The 20987-nt window shown below is 45.9% G+C and overlaps 1 protein-coding gene across 1 annotated transcript in view; it reads right to left on the bottom strand.

The window, feature by feature from the left end:
• Window positions 1-20987, bottom strand: part of LOC126474771 (uncharacterized) — a 790273-nt gene that overhangs the window by 604506 nt on the left and 164780 nt on the right. The window lies entirely within an intron of this gene.

Raw genomic sequence — 20987 nt, 5'->3', positions numbered from 1 at the left:
AATGGAAATTAGGTTTATGTGTTGCTAGAAAAATTTGTAAGTCAAAAATAATATTTTAATTTTTTTAGAATGCAACATATAATTTGTGCTGGAAAGGGCCAACTAAAATAATATGTGTCTATAGGGCGTAGCTGATATTGCAGTCCAATTTGTACTGCAAAAGACGGACAGCGGCATGGACAACATGTGTTGTTAAGGTATATATTTCAGTTGAAAATTTTTGAATACGATGACGCAATTCCAACTTAGATGCACTCTCATCTAACATTTACTTACGTCTTCAGGATTCGCCTCCCAAACGAATTTACGATCTCCAGTGCAGAAATATATGCGGTGATGAATTCAGTGTTGCAGATGGGTCACGAGAAAGATTTTTTTCATGTGTTCCGATACCATCAGTGGCTTTCAAGCGATTTCATACTTTTAACCAGCGGAGAAGTACTTTAGATGGTTGAAGTCTCATTCTTTCATTTCCTTGACCAGGGAATAGTTGTAGTATTCTGCTGGGTACCAGGACACGTAAGTTTATAGGGTAGTGAGGAAACTGCCATTATACCCAAGGAAGCATTTAATCAAAAATCAACTTTTTCGAAACTGATGGGTCGACCGTACTGGAAATGACGACGTTGTGTTCTGCTGTTGGTCATCAACAGTTCCAGATCTAATCCATACTCAAAATGTTTCAGTCTAATGAGCTCACGTTGTGACTCGACATATGCTTCAGAATGTGTGGCGTCAAATGGAATAGGGCTTAGATGTTGTCTGTGTGACCACAAGTAAACGTATAGAACACCTATTAATTGCAGCCGTTTGTAATCGCAGTATTCGTATTGAATTACCCTGTATATAGCAGAAATTTTCCAAAAGGACGTAGTGGCTGCTTTGAGTGTTTTGAACTCAGTTGTCGTGCCACTCACAGGTGTTCGTCTAGATGCTGTGTTAATTGGTGGCCTGTTAAGGGGCGTGCGTCACAACTGTTAATGAGGAAGACTGAATAAGAAGGCTGTAATTAAAAGTCGCATAGTGCATTACTTCGGAACAAAACCACAGTCAAGGGACGCCAGGTTTATCTGGCTCTGTTTATTAGCAAAATGTACGTTGATGGTATTTGTATGGCGTTGCCCAGTTCGTTAGACAGCTATTCGATTAGTTGCAGGATTAACACTTGATACTCGCAGTTATGGAATGCGGAATATTTACTTAAAAAGTATTTTTTATTGCACACTGTACAATTTAAACGGCGCAGTGGTTGGGAACGATACATCGCATAGTATGAGGATTTAAATGGGCAATGTGTGCTAAAAACGTGTTTGTAAACTATTTTTCATAGCAAATACACTGCCTGACAAAAAAAAAGTTAAACACCCTCTAACAACCCTACCACAACAAAGGTCAAAAATTAATTATGATTGTAGTGCTGCTCACGCTGCTAAATATTGCATTTTCGGGCAACAACAACGTTATATTATGTGGCAGGTGTCATTAGAGCACAGTTAATAAAGCCATTTCCTGAAATAATGGGTAACCTAGGCAGTCATCTTTTAGTGTTTCCCACGCTGGTCTCGTTGTGAACTCATGGCTCAATCGTCGAAAATCTAGGTAGTGACGATTCCAAGCTGGGATGCAAAGAGGCCTAGGTGTTATTCTGCGATATTCAAAAGTTTTATAGATGTGTTTCATAAACCATTCTTGAAGATTAAACTGTTGCATGTTAGGACAATGATGATGTAAAGCCGGCCGGAGTGGCCGAGCGGTTAAAGGCGCTACAGTCTGGAACCGCACGACCGCTACGGTCGCAGGTTCGAATCCTGCCTCGGGCATGGATGTGTGTGATGTCCTTAGGTTAGTTAGGTTTAAGTAGTTCTAAGTTCTAGGGGGCTTATGACCACAGCAGATGAGTCCCATAGTGCTCAGAGCCATTTGAACCATTTTTGATGATGTAAAAATCAGCACTCCGAATTTAAGTTACACTTCTTTTTTTATTACTTTTGTTGCAATATCACGTAACTCGTTCCAAAACATCACTTCACAATATAAAACATACTTGAAAATATCTTCCTCACTGTTAAAGTTCACATTTCATTAACTGACTACAATTTGCAGCTTTTTAACATGACCAAACCCTGACTCTCTAATAACCGCTTACGCGCCCAAAAATCAGAGTTACAAGTACGTCAAAGATCATAGTAACAAAAAGAAAGAATACACATAAGAATAATATCATTGCAATATATACATATCGATGTATCGAAGTACCTCTACATTAATGAAATCAAATCTGAATGTTGTCACAGAAATATGTTAACTATTTTACAAAAACACAGTAGAATATTACTGGTATCGAGAGGTTGAGGTGAGGTGCCGTAATGGTTACGTAATTCAAGTACCATTACAACCCAGAAGACATGGTGAGACGTCATTATAATTTTCTACATGTACACGCCTTCAGTGGAAATGTAAATGATAAGGCTTAGAGTTGTATTTCTTTGTAACGCGTCGTACTAGGTCTACAACTTTGCTTCCCCCGTTTTTTCTCGAAGTTCGGGGCTTTATTGTGAAAAATTTACAAACAAATTGTGATTCATAGTATTGCTGGCCACTACATTCTCCTATCTTTGGGATAGCATACGAATCCGTTGGCGGAAGAACTGGGCGTCTTTTGTGGGGATCCATGAATCGATCCAATTTGCACGTGTTCATATGATCGGAAGTGCTGGTCAGCCAGACTGTATGCCACTGATCGAAAAAGGTAGTAGTCAAAGAGAGCAACGTGTGGAGAATACGACGGGAGGCATAGGACTTCTCATTTCAACGTTTCCATGTATATTTTGACGGATTTTGCGACATAGAGTCGAGCACTGACCTACTGCAAAATTAGTTTTACTCGTTTATCGCTGTATTGTGGTCGTTTGTGTTTCAGCGCTGGGCTAGAACGCATCAATTACTTTCGATAATGATGTCCTGTGACTGTCTTCGTCTGTTTCAGTAGCTACGAAAACGTTCTGTCTTCCACCGCCATGCCGGTCTTCGACATCAAAATCACCGTTCTTAAGGCGTTGAAAATATTCTCTGCATTTCTTCCACTAATCGTTCCCTCACCATTGATCTTACGCAGCATTTTAAGAGCCACAGCCGCAGATTTCTTCGTGTTAAAGCAGAAAATTAAAACTTCCTGCAAATGGCGAGAAAGGGGTACATAAGTTGACGTACTTAATTAAGAATATCCTTACGATGCAATCACAAATCGACTAATATTTTTATGGCATTATGTTTACAGATGCCTAAGCTTATTGTATTACACCAATGACAAACCACCTGAACCCCACTTACCGCTACTGCCGTCTATTGCAAAACGGTGGAAGCAAAGTTGTAGAACTAATAAGTGACCTCATCGTAGATCTCGGTTTGGCCAGCTGTTCGAATGGTACAATATCCACATGTGTGGGGCATTCGGATGAGACGATGGCGCGATACTGGACTGCAACGGACCGCGAAGCCAGGCATATTCATCGTCAAGGATCCGGTCGAAAAGGTCTGACAACTACAAGATAGGAATGCCGTGTGGTGCACCAACCACAATGGATCCCTTTCGATCTGTGCCCTCTATCCGAGGAAAAAAAATGGTCTCCTTGGAACGTTCTGTCACTCCAGAGATGAAGCTCGGTTCTGAACTATCTCGAATGACATTGTTGGCAAGTATTGTGTCGACGAGGGGAGAGCTCTCATTCTTCCACTATTTTGGAGAGGCACAGGTTTGTTATTCCTGGCGTCATGGTGTCGAGAGGCATCACGTACGGCTTCAGGTCACGTGGTTGTAGTCATTGACGGGACCCTGACGACACTACGGTACGTCCTTATGTGTTCCCTCTCAGTCTATAAAATTGTGGTGCCAGTTTTCAAAACCACTATCCTCGTCCACAGGTGGCATGTACCTCTATGAACTCTGTGTGTGATACCGACGTATTCGCGTGCCACCAAGATTCTCAGATCTGCCCCCTGTGTGGTGGTCCATTGATAGTCACCGGGCCAAAATATCTCACGAGATAAGCATCAAACGAAAAAACTACAAAGAACGAAACTCGTCTAGCTGGGGAAACCAGATGGCGCTATGGTTGGCCCGCTAGATGGCGTTGCCATAAGTCAAACGGATATCAACTACGTTTTTTTTAATAGGAACCCCCATTTTATATTACATATTCGTGTAGTACGTAAAGAAATATGAATGTTTTAGTTGGACCACTTTTTCCGCTTTGTGATGGATGGCGCTGTGATAGTCACAAACATATGGCTCACAATTTTAGACGAACAGTTGGCAACGGGTAGGTTGATGGAACCTAGAAGAGTGGCTGTGACAAATAAGATACGTCAGTCGTTATGGCAAAGTTTATGTTGTATGATAAGCTGAATGTGTTCCATTGAAGTATCGGGTGACACTGAGATGCAAACCATACCAGCTTCATTTGATGGTGGGAGATTTTGCTTTTGAGTGTGTGAAGTAATCCAGAGTATGAGTGCTAATGAAGCAATTGTTCTGCGGAATTCAGTGATCGATATCGTTAGCTAGTTAAAGCAAACTGCCATAGATTCTCCTTGTGTGTTCTCTAATCTCTAAGTCCTTCTATACAGACGAATACCAATAATTATAGAAGCGTGTAAATAGCTACTGATATCCTCGAAAACATGATGTACAGATTTAGTGACTGTGCAGAGGAAGAACCCCATCCCTCCCACCCCGAGTCTACACTCAAGTAACCTTGTTACTGTGAACATTTACTGGCAGTGCCGCGGCTAATGTTAACCAGTGGCATCTCTAGGCAGTGGAAGTACACTCATGTTCAGAAAAAAACGAACGCCTTGAACGAGTAGAGATAGGACGTTCATATTCACAGCACATGAACGTTAGTATGTTCTGCAGAAATGTTTAGCATTTGAGCCATGTCGACCCGCGTGTTCATCATCGATATCGCGGCGCAACACTGTCTACCGTTAAAATAAGCCTGAGGCTCTCGTTGTCGCTATAAACCGAAGGTAATGGATCAGTGTGACTTGGACAGTCGTGCAGGATGCTTCGCAGACGTATGCATGAACCGTGCCGTTAAGTCAGTGCGTGTGAAAGAGGAAGCATTATTGGCATAAGAGTATGTGATGCATCCAGCTGGGAAATTGCTGATCGTGTGGGACGATGTGTTTCGGCAGTGCAACGGCTGTGTGCAGAATGGTTCACGGCAGGCCGTAGAATACGTCGAGATGGGTCAGGTGTCACCACCCACATCACTCTCCGAGAAGATCGACACCTGATCCGAATGAGATTGCAGGACTGATACGTGTCCTCCTCGATTCTGGTGCGTTTCAGTCCGGAACCAAGCGGCTGCTACGGTCGCAGGTTCGAATGCTGCCTCGGGCATGGATGTGTGTGTGTGATGTCCTTAGGTTAGTTAGGTTTACGTAGTTCTAAGTCTAGGGGACTGATGACTTCAGATGTTGAGTCCCATAGTGCTTAGAGCCATTTGAACCATTTGATTCTGGTGCAACAGCGGAACAGTGTAACACATCGAATACTATCAGGGGTGACAGTCCGTCGCGCGTTTATTACGGTGACGTACGCGTCGTCCACTTCTCGGCCTGCCTTTCAAGCTTTGAAGAATTGTGGAAACATGGTAGGCGACAATGATATATGAAAGACGTCACTGGGGACAGATATGTTGAACATGATGGCCGCATTTTGGTTCGCCGAAGACAGGAAGAGCGGCACCACAGTGGCTGCATTCGCACAAGTCATACAGAATCAACTCAAAGCCTTAACGTGTGGGGTGTTATTGGGTACAACCACAAGTCACAGTTGGTGCGTGTCTAGTCCCCGTTACAACTCTGACCTACGTGAATGACATCCTGCGACCCAGGGCCATAGCCTTTCTGTACAACACTCCAGACGCCAATTTTCAGCAAGATAATGGACGGCCACACCTTGCTGCACGAAAGCGTGCCTTCTTGCTGTCACAGGACGTCAGTCTTTTGCCCTGGAAAGCCAGACAACCAGTCTTGTCGCCAATTAAAAATTTGCTGGATATAGCGAAATGAGAGATGCAGTGCTGCCAACCACCACAGATGAACTTTGGAACCAGGTGAATGCAGCAAGGATGACTACACCACAGGACGCCATTGGCGGATTATACACGGCGACGACATTACGCATGGAACAAGTTGTCAGGGCCCATGCTAGGCTACAGGAGATGACTGAAATTTTAATTATTTCTGCAGAACATACTAATGTACATGTCCTTTGAATATGAACGTCCTATCTCTAGTCGTTCAAGGTGTTCTGTTTTTAATTTTGTAGCATTCTCAATACCGACGTATTTGAAATTCCCGATTCTCACGCAATTTGTCTGCTACTGACGTGCGGATTAGCCGCGACAGCAGCAGCTAAAACACCTACTTGGGCATCATCATTTGTTGCAGGTCGTGGTTCACGTTTCACATGTGGCTGAACACTTCCTGTTTCCTTAAATAACGCTACTATCCGGCGAACGGTCCGGGCACTTGGATGATGTCCAGGATACCGAGCAGCATACATAGCGCACGCCTGTTGGGCATTTTGATCACAATAGCCATACATCAACACGATATCGACCTTTTCCGCAATTGGTAAACGGTCCATTTTAATACGGGTAATGTATCACGAAGCAAATACCGTCCGCACTGGCGGAATGTTGCGTGATACCACGTACTTATACGTTTGTGAGTATTACAGCGCCATCTATCACAAAGCGAAATAAGTGGTCCAACTAAAACATTCATATTTCTTTACGTACTAAACGAATATGTAATAAAATGGGAGTTCCAAATTTTTAAAAAACGCAGTTGATATCCGTTTGACCTATGGCAGCGCCCGGTCACTGTCAATGGACCACCCTGTATCCATCGTCTCCCGTACCAGCCATTGACTACTAGTATGTATTCTGAACAGAATTCTGATTTCTATATGCGAGTATACTGGCCATTAAAATTGCCACACCACGAAGATAACGTGCTACAGACGCGAAATTTAACCGACAGGCAGAAGATGCTGTGATATGAAAATGATTAGCTTTTCAGAGCATTCACACAAGGTTGGCGCCGGTGGCGACACCTACAACGTGCTGGCACGAACAGTTCCACGACGTTTGCAGCAGCATGGACTATCAGCTCGGAGACCACGGCTGCGGTTACCCTTGACGCTGCATCACAGATAGGAGCGCCTGCGATGGTGTACTCTACGACGAACCTGGGTGCACGAATGGCAAAACGTTATTTTTTCGGATGAACCCAGGTACTGTTTGCAGCATCATGATGGTCACATCCGTGTTTGGCGACATCGTGGTGAACGCACATTGGATGCGTGTATTCGTCATGGCCATACTGCCGTATCACCCTTCGTGATGGTATGGGGTGCCATTGGTTACACGTCTCGGTCACCTCTCGTTCGCATTGGCGGCACTTTGAACAGTGGACATTTCATTTCGGATGTGTTACGACCCGTGGCTCTACCCCTCATTCGAGCCCTGCGAAACCCTACATTTAAGCAGGATAATGCACGACCGCATGTTGCAGGTCCTGTACGGGCCTTTCTGGATACAGAAAATGTTCGACTGCTGCTCTGGCCAGCACATTCTCCAGATCTCTCACCAATTGAAAACGTCTGGTCAATGGTGGCCGAGCAAGTGGCTCGTCACAATACGCCAGTCACTACTCTTGATGAACTGTGGTATCGTGTTGAAGCTGCATGGGCAGCTGTACCTGTACACGCCATCCAAGCTCTGTTTGACTCAATGGCCAGGCGTATCAAGGCCGTTATTATGGCCAGAGGTGGAGCCGGCCGAAGTGGCCGTGCGGTTCTAGGCGCTGCAGTCTGGAACCGCGAGACCGCTACGGTCGCAGGTTCGAATCCTGCCTTGGGCATGGATGTGTGTGATGTCCTTAGGTTTGACTAGTTCTAAGTTCTAGGGGACTAATGACCTCAGAAGTTGAGTCCCATAGTGCTCAGAGCCATTTGAACCATTTGAACCAATGGCCAGAGGTGGTTTTTCTGGGTACTGATTTCTGAGGATCTATGCACCTAAATTGCGTGAACATGTAATGACATGTCAGTTCTGGTATAATATAGTTGTCCAATGAATACCCGTTTATCATCTGCATTTCCTCTTGGTGTAGAAATTTTAATGGCCAGTAGTGTAGCATCCTCGTAGTTAGTTTCCACTGCAGCAGCACGAAGCTGAATTAGGATACCGAATTTATCCAATGAGAGAAGGTACATCATGGTGCAGATGGAATATAGCGATAGAGAACAGTTTCGAGGCACAGTGTTCCACTTAGGCATCTGGCTGATGACCACCCAACTTATTTCCCTCATCCCCTCCCCCACCCCTCCCGACCTTGTGTTAGTGTGTGGCTAGACTCCTGTAACAACACGCCAGCACAGCATTACGCCAGTCGGCTGCATTGCTGTTGCTGCCAGACAGCAGAACAACTCGTATTGAGGAAGCTACAGACAGGCAGGTTTGATTATCTACCAGGAGCGAAGAGCTCAGCGATAGATCGCCGCGGGCTAATAGTAAGTCCGACAACCTCTGCCTAGCAGCTCTGCTTCTTGGGCTCCATGTATCGAATCCACCGGGCTGTCTACGGAATCCAATGAGCAGGAGAGCTTTTGCCAACTCAGTGCTAGCTGTGCTAACTGCCTGCTTCAACCTACACAATTGCTGCGTGCATTTCAGCTGAGTTCCACCGTCGCTCATTGACAGCGCGCTCCTACAGCAGCGTGCATCATTTCGGGTACAACCGCCATCTCCGCATAAGTTAACGAAGACGTCGTGGATCGATGCTTCGCTACGTTTATCGGATGAGTGCGTAAAATTCCGTCTACTCCTTCTTGATGTGACAATAAAGAGCTTCGCTATAATGCGTCTGTCTTACTGCAGCCACCCCCACCTTCGATGAGCAGAGCGAAGGAGAGGGGAATATGTCGAACTCACAACGGGTGAGTGTGAGAGCAGCTACGCCGCCCTGACAGACTGAAGCACAACGCTCTCCCTACTTGCAGCGATGGACAGTGTAGGCGGCCCGTTACAGTGAGCTGAGGTGTCATATTGAATGATCCTAAAGTAGCACAGAAAATGAGTAACAAATAATTTGAAAAGTCATAACCAATAGAGTGAAGCAGATTTCCCATAAATGCCGTGAAGAATATAACGTTACTCAAAAAGGGAAAATATTGCTGCTAGAAACCTAAATTTTCAATAAATCCTCTTGCAACAACGATCTCGGAGCTGTTACTAGCATTTACTTACGAAACGAATTGAAAACATTACACCCTTTTCGACACTGAGACACGCTGTCTGCAGTTCATGAAAAATGTATATTACTCTTAACAGTTTTTCCAGTAGTAAAAAGACCGAGCCTTTCTGTGACGTAGTGCTTGAGGTGTTAAACATTTTGAATTATTGTTTTTTTTTTTTAATTTGCCTGCTGAGGTTTTAACAGTTACTCTTGACAACACCGCAATCAGGTACACACCAGGACATTTTCAACAAATCGGCCACTTTGTGTCTACGGAGTCAGAAAGAGTCTGAAAAGCTTGTGAAGGTGTTTTGAGATAGGTGATTGGATAACTTCAATGCTGTTTAAATCGGAAATGGACCAAAACATCAAATTTTTTTCTTCACTATTATTTCTCAGCACAAGCTACCTTGCAGCACCCTTACAAGCTTTTCACGCTATTTCTGACCACCCTGCATAAATATTCAAAGGATGAAATATTAATCACACACTTGTAAAATCATACTAGTTTCTCCGGAACACTGTAGATTGTGGAGAATCGCTACAAGGCAGTCTGTGACTCGCCATCTTTGATGTAAGTCTGAGCATTAAAGTGACATATGTGTACCAGTCGGTTGTATGGAAGATTAGTGGACATGAAGAAGTGAGAGAATGGCAGAAAGAAGCTATTGTGTTTGAACGTGGCCATGAGCGCACCGAGAATGTAGTGGTCCAGTTTGCTGGTGTATCAACACGGATCGCCTAACCTATCTACAAGGAACGGTGTACCACTTTCAGCCATGAAATGCGATGTAAGTACAACAGTCGTTAAAAGTTCCTAAATGACAGGGACAACAGAATTGTTGCTGTCACTGAATTCATGTCCGTCACATAAAAGCCATTGCTCACAGCTATAAGTGAGTCTGTACGTCTTGATGGGCTGGAGGTGTGTAGAATGGCCAGACGAGTCACGCTTTTGCTTATCTTCAAATCATACAAGATGTCCAGCGCAACGACGGCATGTAATCTGCAGTGTGTGGTGAGTTAAGTTCAGGACAGAAGTAGTACTATGATATTTTGGAGGTTTTTCAACGAATCATTACTTGGGCCAACTCATTCAGGTTGCTCTCAACATGAACCACGATGTTTATTTCCACATTCCGGTGACCAAGTGCTGCTCCTTTTTGTACGTCTTCATGATGAGTGTGCTGTGGACGCTCCCGTCAACCGAGGTGACAACAGCCATATCCACAAGACTGCACGCAAGTTTTTCTGGTTTGACGAACACTGGTACACTGCTGCTCCTCGATTAGTCCTCAAAATCATCCGATCTTAATCCCCATATAAAGCTCTGGGATTATTTGGAACAGGGGATGCAATGTATTAGTCCAAAGTCCCCCAATTTGATAGCTCCAACCAGTCGTTTCAGCTGGACACGGAATCCCCAGTTCAAACCAACGTTGACTCGCTACCAGTTCGCTACTGTACAATGAGTTCTGCAGTGGCTTGAAAGGCAACTACAGGTTGAGAAGGTTTGTGATGTTAGTTCAGTGATAACAAAATCGATGTAAAATTTACAAAGAGGTAGGCAGTATGAGTCCATTTATCAGTGCGGCATTGCAGCCTCTCTGATCTGGAAGCATGCCCTTATTTGGTTGGGAGGGACGTTATAAAAGCGCCCGGCTAAGCACGCTTGCCGCGCAGTTGTGACAGTTCTAGAAGAAGCTCGATGTGTCTGCACGCTAGTATCGTGTTTCACATATTCTCACTAGCTCATGGAAGTACACGCGGATCAGTTTAGTCATGCTGTAAACGTATACTCTGATGAGCCAAAACAGTATGACCATCTGCTTGATAACTTATTTCTCCGTTTTTGGAACGAAACAGATAACTGATTCTGCGTATCAGGGATCAGACAATTTGCTGCAAAGCTTGTGGATGGTTCAAATGGCTCTGAGCACTACTTAAACCTAACTAACCTAAGGACATCACACACATCCATGCCCGAGGCAGGATTCGAACCTGCGACCGTAGCGGTCGCGCGGCTCCAGATTGAAGCGCCTAGAAGCGCTCGGCCACTCCGGCAAGCAAAGTTTGTGGAGATATGTGGCATTAGATTTATACGCCCAGCTCATGTAATTCGCGTAAATAACGGGCCGCTGATTTGCGTACGGGGAGATGGCGCCAGATAGCGACCAAGGTGGGTTCCAGAGGGTTTCCATCAGGCGGATTTCGTCGTCGAGGTATCAATGTGAGTTGGTTACAATGCTTCTGAAACCACTGTGGCACGGTTCTAGCTTCGAGACACGGCCGGTTATACTGGAGAAAGATGACAACGCTGACTGGGAAATCAGCAAGCATGAAGGGATGCATGTGATTCGCAGCTTTAAATGGTTCAAATGGCTCTAAGCACTTAACATCTGAGGTCATCAGTCCCCTAGAACTTAGAACCACTTGAACTTCACTAACCTAAGGACATCACACACATCCATGCCCGTGGATTTGAAGCTGCGACCGTAGCAGCAGCAGCACGGTTCCGAAATGAAGCGCCTAGAACCGCTCGGCCACAGCTGCCGGCGATTCGCAGCTGTCAGCGTGTCTTCGATTACTATCGCAGGTCCCACGCAAGCGAAGGAGGCTCTCTCCCACAGCATAATACTGCTCCCACCAGGTTGCGCTCTGCACGTTTTGAGTTCGAGCCGCCATTCGCCTCGATGATGGCGTTTGTGGAGACAGTGTAGCAAAAATGTTAATCACCCAAAAAGCCGACACGTTTCCATTGATCGACGGTCTGATTCCGATGGGCCTGTGCCCACTGCAGTCGTAAATGACGATTTCGTTGGGTCAACATGTAAACGCTTAGGGTTGGTCTGCTGCGGGGCACGCTATTCGACAATGTACGATGAACGATGTACTCCCAAACACTTGTGCCTGCACCTGCATTGTGCTCTTTCAGTGGAGATGCCACAGATCACTATCTGTTCTACTTTAGAGAGCAGACAAGCCTCCGAACCCCAAGTTCTGTGAAGAGTCGTGGACGTCCAACCATTTAGCGCCTGCTGGTAGTTTCACTGTCCTCCTTCCTCTTTCCATAGATGCTGATGACAGCAGCACGTGAATATTCGACAAGCTTCGCCATTTTCGAGATATTGTTTCTGTTGTGGATTGGCAGGAGCCAACCCACGGAGTTTGGAGGAAGCCGAAAGGCACGCGTTTAAGCTCACGCAGGCTGGCGTGAGGTCTGGAACAGGACAAGGAATTCAGACTTCAGAAAAAAAGGATGTGGAATACTTAACTTTAATCCATTAATGTTGAACGTAGCTCTTGTCTGTACATTCTTTGCAATATCAATAGCAACTGATAATGGCGCCTTGCTAGGTCGTAGCAAATGACGTAGCTGAAGGCTATGCTAACTATCGTCTCGGCAAATGAGAGCGTATTTTGTCAGTGAACCATCGCTAGCAAAGTCGGCTGTACAACTGGGGCGAATGCTAGGAAGTCTCTCTAGACCTGCCGTGTGGCGGCGCTCGGTCTGCAATCACTGATAGTGGCGACACGCGGGTCCGACGTATACTACCGGACCGCGGCCGATTTAAAGGCTACCACCTAGCAAGTGTGGTGTCTGGCGGTGACACCACAGTTTCACAGGCTTTGCATAATAATAATCTGCCATTTTTCAGTCACTTATCTCAATGGATTTCCCCATTTGCAGCCTGTATCTTCATTTGGGTGATCCCCGAACGTGTCTGCTCTGCTTACATACTTTTGTTACCCCATCACGTACCCGCAACGCCACCAGACAGAATCCAACGCCGCGGTGAGCAATAGTCATAATGTTTTGGCTGCTCTGTGTATTCCTGGGTGTTAGTGTCTAATCTCGACATCATTATGACCCATAACAGAAAACAGTTTGATTCATATAATAATGGAAATTTGGAAACAGCTAGAAATTTCTCAGGAAAAGGCTGAAGCAATTAATGAAAATTTGTATCATGGCAGGGATTCGAACCCATGTCTCCTGCTCATTAGGCAGGTGCACTAACCACTACACCACCCTGGCAGAGTGGCTTTAGGCAACTGTACGGACCACACGCCTCTCTCCTCAGCGTGGTGTAGTGGTTAGTGTATATGCCTATTGAGCAGAGGGCCCAGGTTCAAATGCCAGCCTTGGCACAAATTTTCATTTATCGCGTTAGTCTGCATATACACATCATAGATGTTTGAGACTTGAAAAGGTCTCTGGAAGCATCGTAGTTTCATTTGATTAGACAGGAAAACTGAGTAACATTGTTGCTTTTTATAACAGCATCTGCTTTATTGATTCAAATTTACTTATGTGTATTATAGCGGCCAAGAAATTAGATATCTAACAGGAACAAAATTGTCTCCAAAATATGTTCTGGTAGCTTTGTAGTTGCAATGAATTGTCACGATGTCGTCAGCTCGTTCCGAATCAAGTCTGCTCCGTCTGTCCGAGAGAAGTTTCCCTTCTGACTGAATTTATTTTGCTACCCACATTTGAGCCTGGAACACAAAATATTATTCTCGTCAAACAGTATAACTTTGCAAAGAGACTACTGTTACTCTGATACGTCTCAAGCGGATCGTCGTCATCACCACTATCCACTTAGGATTGGTACAATTCAACCCAATCGGAGTATAAGTACGGCGTGGCCCACAGTCTAGTCGCTCAAAAAACAGGGCCTTCTTTTTTCTTGGCACGGCGGCCCTAATAAATATGAAAATCGTATCTCGTCATCTTCGAACACTGCGTCAGTGTAACTTTTCAGTTCATGCACACATAACGTAACAAACTGAATCGTAGGGTATTTCTCGCCTTCGAGCACATCTGCTGGGTCTTTGAATGGTTCTAAAAATATCACGACTTCTTCTACAGTGTTGTTGTTGTAACCAGTACGTTCTTGCCTCAAGCTTGTCTGTATCGAATTAACGTTACCATATTTCTTCATGAAACGGACAGTATCTCTGGCAGCGTAAGTCGTGGACTGCAATGTCATTTATCAAGTAATAGCCATAGAAAATGTGTTTCAGGCCCCTGTTCAAAACATGTGTAATGCGACCATAATGTTGGACGGATTGCGGTACCTTGAGCGTATTATCGCTCGGTTAGTGACAAATGAAATCTTATTAAAATGTTGGAGACTTACTCCTAAAAACTTAAATAATGTTTCCTCAGTGCAGCGCCTGCTATATTTCCAGATTTTGTTTTCTTCTCAGAGAAGTGAGTTGTGACCAGTAACATAATTCGCAGTGCCTAATCTTGAAAAACAGAGTGTGCAGTAATAGGCAAGTAACACCTTTTCCGTTATTTATCAGTCCACATATCCGCTGTGCATGCACATCCATTGATGTCTAAAGCCTGGACAATGTTGGGCATCATACTCGCCTGTATTTCATCGGCTTGTGTTTCAGCATTTTTCTGTCTTAGGATGAGACAAATTGTTGGAGCCATCCAACTGTCCCAATTCTGAATCTACGTTTACAAGCTCCCGATATAAGGCGCGAAATAGTCGATCTCATGTTAATGTAAATGGATGCAGAACCCAGGCAAACAGTTCTACGCACTTTTTAATTGCCGTAGCTTACAATGAAACTGGTAATGTTTCAGAACTTACACTTTGTTATGCTTTGTAGACATGTGACTCAAGATGTGTGGTGGCTTCTCTGTAAGACGGAGAGTCCAGAACCTACCATAGCACATGTGCCTGAAATGATTTCCCTGCTTATCACTGATTAATAAAAATCTCTGCCCAAAGACTGCTACGACCACCGATTTTGGAACTCTGGATATAGTTTCTTTAGTCAACTTCCGCTTTCATACTGTCCTTCATCTCACATTCATGCGTCAGGATTCCCTAGCGGCCGAGCGAATGGCGATCGGGTAACTGGAGCAGACGTTGGACCATTCGAGCATCGGATGCTCGAACGAGCGTCAAGGAGGACGAGTGCAGTTGCTCCCCACGTCCAAACTGGCGCTATTGACATCTACCAGAGTGTCGTGAAAGTGCATGTACCTAGCAGAACACAGGATTCCCGCAATGTGTAATTCTGTCGCCTGAGTTCCTCGATCATTCCTAGCAATGATATGGAGCTGTAGCCGATGGTCCCGAAAACCATGAACCATGACGCCAAGAGGTACATTTCTGTGCCTCTGTAAAACATTGGAAGAATGGGTTAAAAATGGTTCAAATGACTGTGAGCACTATGGGACTTAACATCTGAGGTCATCAGTCCCCTAGAACGTAGAACTACTTAAACCTAACTAACCTAAGGACACCACACACATCCATGCCCGATGCAGGATTCGAACCTGCGACCGTAGCAGTCGCGCGGCTCCGACTGAAGCGCCTAGAACCGCTCGGCCACAGCGGCCGGCTGGAAGAATGGGACCTCTTCTCAGGTCGACGCGATTCTCTCTGACGATGCTCATCTGGGATCGCCATTCATCAGTCACTACCATTCTCAGGCACAGCACCACTCCAAACGCAGCCGTATGTGCTGCGTTAATGGTAGTCCATGCATGGGAAGGAAATTCCCTAGTCTGATGCTGCTAGTCTCCGACAAACGGTGCAGATTCACAAAGGATGTTGCAGGGAATCCATTACTTTTTCTCAGATGGTAGGCGCAGATGTGCCAGTGTTCCATTGCGCTTGGTGTGCAATTTGCGATCCTCCCTCGAGCTGGTCAGATGTCATTGAATGGAACGATGGCGGTTAGTAGGCCTACTTCACATTCCCATGCAGTCCAACATCGGGCCACTGTAATATCCAAATGCTCCAGTAGTCTGGATATTGCACGGTCTGAGCAACCAGCCAGCTGGAGACCCGCAATGAGGCTCCTTTCAAACTCCGCCCGGTGCTATTAACGCTGTCTCACACGAGTAATGGCATCTTCGTGTTCTCCACAGTGCTAGACAACTTGTAATGCCGTTACTCTCCTCATGTACCCTACCAGGCCTCGGAACAGTATTCAACATGAAGAACACTTATGTACTCTAGTGATCGTCCCACAGAGCATAATTGCAACTCTAATCATGTACGTACACTGATGAGCCAGAACATTATGACCACCTACCTAAAATCCGGTACGTCCACCTTTGGCATGAACAACGACGACGACGCGTCGTGGCATGGAAGCAATGATGCCTTGGTAGGTCGGTGGCTGGAGTTGGCATCACATCTGCACTCACATGTCAATTCCGGGGAGGGGGTTGATGAGCTCTGACGCCAAGTTCAATTACATCCAAGATATTTTCAATAAGGTTCAGATCTGGCGAGTTGGGAAGGGGGGGGGGGCAACACATCGACTGGAACACGCCACCGTGTTTCTCGAACCACTCGATCACACTGCTGACCTTATGACATGGCGTATTATCTTGCTGAGAAATGTCATGTCACGGCGGTCGGGAAACGTGATCGTCATGAAGGGGAGTACGTGGTCTGCAGCCAGTGTACGATACTCCTTGGCCTTCATGGTGCCTTGCACGATCTCCAGTGGATCTATGGATGCCCACGTAAATGTTCGCTAGAGCATAATGGAGCCGCTGCCAGCTTGTCTGTCCCGCAGTATAGGTGACAAGGAGCTGTTCCCCTGGAAGACGACGGATTCGCGCCCTCCAGTCGGCATGATGAAGAAGGTATCGGGACTCATCACACCATGAAACGCTGTGCTACTGCGCTGAAGTTCAGTGTCGATAGTCACGTGCCTATTTGCAATTGCCGATGTCGTGGTGTTAACATTGGCAGATGCATGGATCGTGGGCTGCGGAGGCCCATCGTTACGAGTGTTCGGTGCACTGTGTCTTCAGACACACCTGGTACTCTACCCAATAATAAAGTCTGACGCTAGTCCTCCCACAGTTCTCCGCCTGTGCTGTTTTACCAATCTGCCCAGCCTACGATGCTGGACATCTGTCACGATGTATGGCCACCCAACGCCACGACGCCTGGACATGGTTTCACCTTGCTTTCGCCACGCGTTAAAGACACTCACCGCAGCACTCCTCGAACACGCGACAAGTCGTGCAGTTTCCAAATTGTTCCTGCCGAGCCTCCAGACCATCACAACCTGACGTCGGTCTAACTCAGATAGATCGCGCGCCTTCCCCAATCTATACACGGACGTCACGCTCACTGATATTATCATAAATGCACCGTGCGAGTGGCTGAGTAGCAGTCATTCCTCGCCAGGTAACGCTGCTATCTCCTGGGCGAATTTTTGTCGACATAGGTCGGTAGTCATATGTTCTGGCTGATAAGTGTAACAGCCTATGTTGAGCACGTGTACGAAGTTACGACGACATCCGACCATGTTCTCTGTGTGTTTCACGTTTTTTGTCACGTAGTGTATGACAAAAAAAGAATTTCTCGAGGTAATAACCGTGAAAACAAAGGGGAAACGGCAGGTGAAGAGTCTGATGGAACTAAGCGGCTCGCCAAGCCGCGCTCAGAGCTAAGTGCGCGCAATTAGCGGTGGAGAACCGCAGCGCCCGCCGTCATGTTACCGCGTTTTTCCACACCGCAGCCTCCGGCACTCGGGGACCGCGGTGACGGCAGGGGCGACGTTTACCATCGCTTATCTGCCGGCCGCGGGCGCCGGCGGATCTACGACGCAGTAAAAGCGGGCGCCCCCTGCATACGGCGCGCCGCGGCGCCTCGTAAAGCCAGAGGCTGCGGCTGCGGCTGCGGCCACGCCCCCACCTCCTGGCTCCCAGGCCCCACTTCCCGGCTCCCCAGCAACGGCGACGACTTCGGTGGCGTCGTGTAGCGCCGGAGCCCGCTCGTTGCCTCTCTCTGGAGGCTAATGCCATTACGGCCCGGCTGCCAACACGAGGCTCTCTGCGTTTACTGCCTGTTTCCCTCCCAAACCTCTGCAATACTAACCACGCGAAATATACAGTTTTTGGCCAACCGAATAAGCTACCATTTATGTACAGATGGGCCTAGGCTTTTGAAGCTTCGACTCAGTGAAGTTTCGTCTGGATATGTGAAGTTTTCGAGGTCTGTAACCTGTCGTGTGAATTTTAAAATTTTCCCGGCGAACTGAATGTTCAAACAATTTCGAACATGTAGCCGGTTGTCGCTTAATTCATCCCACGATATTTCCACTGGGCACCTGCCAGTTTAGTCCCCCTTAAACATCCCAACAACCACCACCACCACCACCTGCCAGCCAATTAAACTGAGCCATCAAAGGCTGACGAAGGCTTGCTCATTTCTGCAATGTACAAGGTGTCCCATTTTAATCTACAACAGCCGATATCTCTGGAGCAGCACAATTCCACAAAAAACGTCTCTAGTAAAAGCTGTAAAGTTTGAAGGGGTCATAGAGTGGTTACCTAGAAATGACCTTCAACCCTGCTTTCAAGGTCAAAACAAGGTCAAGCTCAGTTTTGCAAGTGGTAATCTATTTTTTACTCCATTTTTTTTTCGAAAATCCAAAGGTTTATCGCCAGGGGCACTTTATTGTAACTTTGCCAGGTTACCAGTATCTCGAGAACGAAGCGAGATCGAGAAAAATTTTCAATGAAAATGTTGTTGGTTTATGAACTCTGTCAACTGGTGAAGGTTCAAATGGCTCTGAGCACTATGGGACTTAACATCTGAGGTCATCAGTCGCCTAGAATTTAGAACTACTTAAACCTAACTAACCTAAGGACATCACACACATCCATGCCCGATGCAGGATTCGAACCTGCGACCATAGCGGTCGCGCGGTTCCAGACTGAAGTGGCTAGAACCGCTCGTCCACAGCGGCCGGTTGGTGAAATTTTCGTGAACTTGAAATGCCCTTGAAATTATTCAGTAGGGATTAACCTCAAAGCAAATACCGTCGGCATTAGCGGAACCCATGTCCACCACTTGGAGGGCGCCGAATCAGAGACTAGCATTGTGCTTGTGCCGGCACAATGAGAGAAGAGAAGGGTGGAGCTTTGAGGCTAACTAAAAAGCGTCATTGTCGGGGAATTTGAAATGTGACCGGGGGTTCAGAGAAATTTTACCTTTGGAGACTCTGAATATTTTTCCGCTGTGTTCACTGGCGTGACTCTCCTAAGTTTTACTCTTATACCTAGTCGAACTCTGATGAATTTCGCCTCGTGGGACTCGAAACAATCTCGTCTCGCGAGACACTAATGAATTTCTGCGAAGTGAAATTTTTCCAAATCCGTACAAGGAAAATTATTTTCAACACGAATGTTTGGAGCCCATTAGAGAAAAATTTATCTGCGTCACTTTGACTCGCAATCGACTTTCTCGGGTCCGTCTTTCGTTTCTGCCCTCTCTCCATATTTGACAAGGACGGATTAATATGGGATATTTCATTATTTTATTATTTACGTCAGTATCGAAATATTGTAAGGTAGCCCTCTTGAAAGACACATATACGTTAGACACCCAAGTAATTGTCTGAAAGCCGGCCGCGGTGGTCTAGCGGTTCTAGGCGCTCAGTTCGGAGCCGCGCGACTGCTACGGTCGCAGGTTCGAATCCTGCCTCGGGCATGGATGTGTGTGATGTCCTTAGGTTAGTTAGGTTTAAGCAGTTCTAAGTTCTAGGGGACTGATGACTATCGATGTTAAGTCCCATGGTGCTCAGAGCCATTTTTTTTTTGAATTGTCTGAAAGAGCGCACTTGAATATTGTATGATTTGGCTTCACGTTGTGGCGTAAATAACAGCGAGATTGTGTAAACAAACGGGTCGCGTACACTGTAATAAGTCAGGCTTGGTGGATATTTCGTTGAAGGAAAAATCTAAGAAAACCAATAACAGTAAAAGTGATCAGTACAATTTATTTTTCGACTCTAATCTGTCTGAAATGGCTGATTACGCCGTTAGAAATAATGAGAATAATAAAAATTATTGGCAAGTGTCGCGATAATTATGTAGCTGCGCAAAGATTGTATGCCGAAAGGTATCCCGATGCCCGTCATCCCACGAAGGTTTCTATTAGGTCCCTAATAAAGCAAGCTGAAATAGGGACCTTGAAAAGGCAGAGATGAAAGAAGGCCCCGAGGAAGGCGAGTGCGCTGGGAGTTGGTGCTATCGTCGCTGAAGATCCACACCTTACGACTCGTCAGCTTCAGCGAATGCATGGCGTGCCTCGATCAACGCTATCTCGTGGTTTAAGATACTTTAAATTCCACCCATATCGCTTTCATATCACCGAAGCAATTGAGCTGGCCATTGTGACCGAGCGGTTCTAGGCGCTTGTCCGGAACCGCGCCGCTGCTACGGTCGCAGGTTCGATTTCTGCCTCAGGCATGGATGTGTGTGATGTCCTTAGGTTAAGTTAGGTTTAAGTACTTCTAAGTTTAGGGGACTGATCACTTCAGATGTTAAGTCCCATAGTTCTTAGAGCCATTTGAACCAAGCAATTGAGCCTGGGGATTCTGAGAGACGCCTGATATTTTGTCGATGGGCCGATACGCAAATGCGCTGTGACCCCTTTTTCTTCGCACGCACTCTCTTTACAGACGAGGCAATCTCCGACAACATGGGAGGAGTCAATCTCCATAACGCACACTACTGGGCGGAAGCAAATCCTTGCCGACAACGAGATCACCGAACATAGAGACGGAGGTCAATGAATGTCTGGGCGGGCGTAGTTGGAGATTACGTGGTAGAACCTTTTTTTTTTTTTTTTTTTTTTTTTTTTTTTTTTTTTTTTTTTTTT

The sequence above is a fragment of the Schistocerca serialis genome, chromosome 4, assembly GCF_023864345.2.
Source record: "Schistocerca serialis cubense isolate TAMUIC-IGC-003099 chromosome 4, iqSchSeri2.2, whole genome shotgun sequence".
NCBI classification, from domain to species: domain Eukaryota; kingdom Metazoa; phylum Arthropoda; class Insecta; order Orthoptera; family Acrididae; genus Schistocerca; species Schistocerca serialis.
The sequence above is the reverse complement of the archived record's forward strand: the minus strand, read 5'-3'. Positions and strand labels throughout refer to the sequence as shown.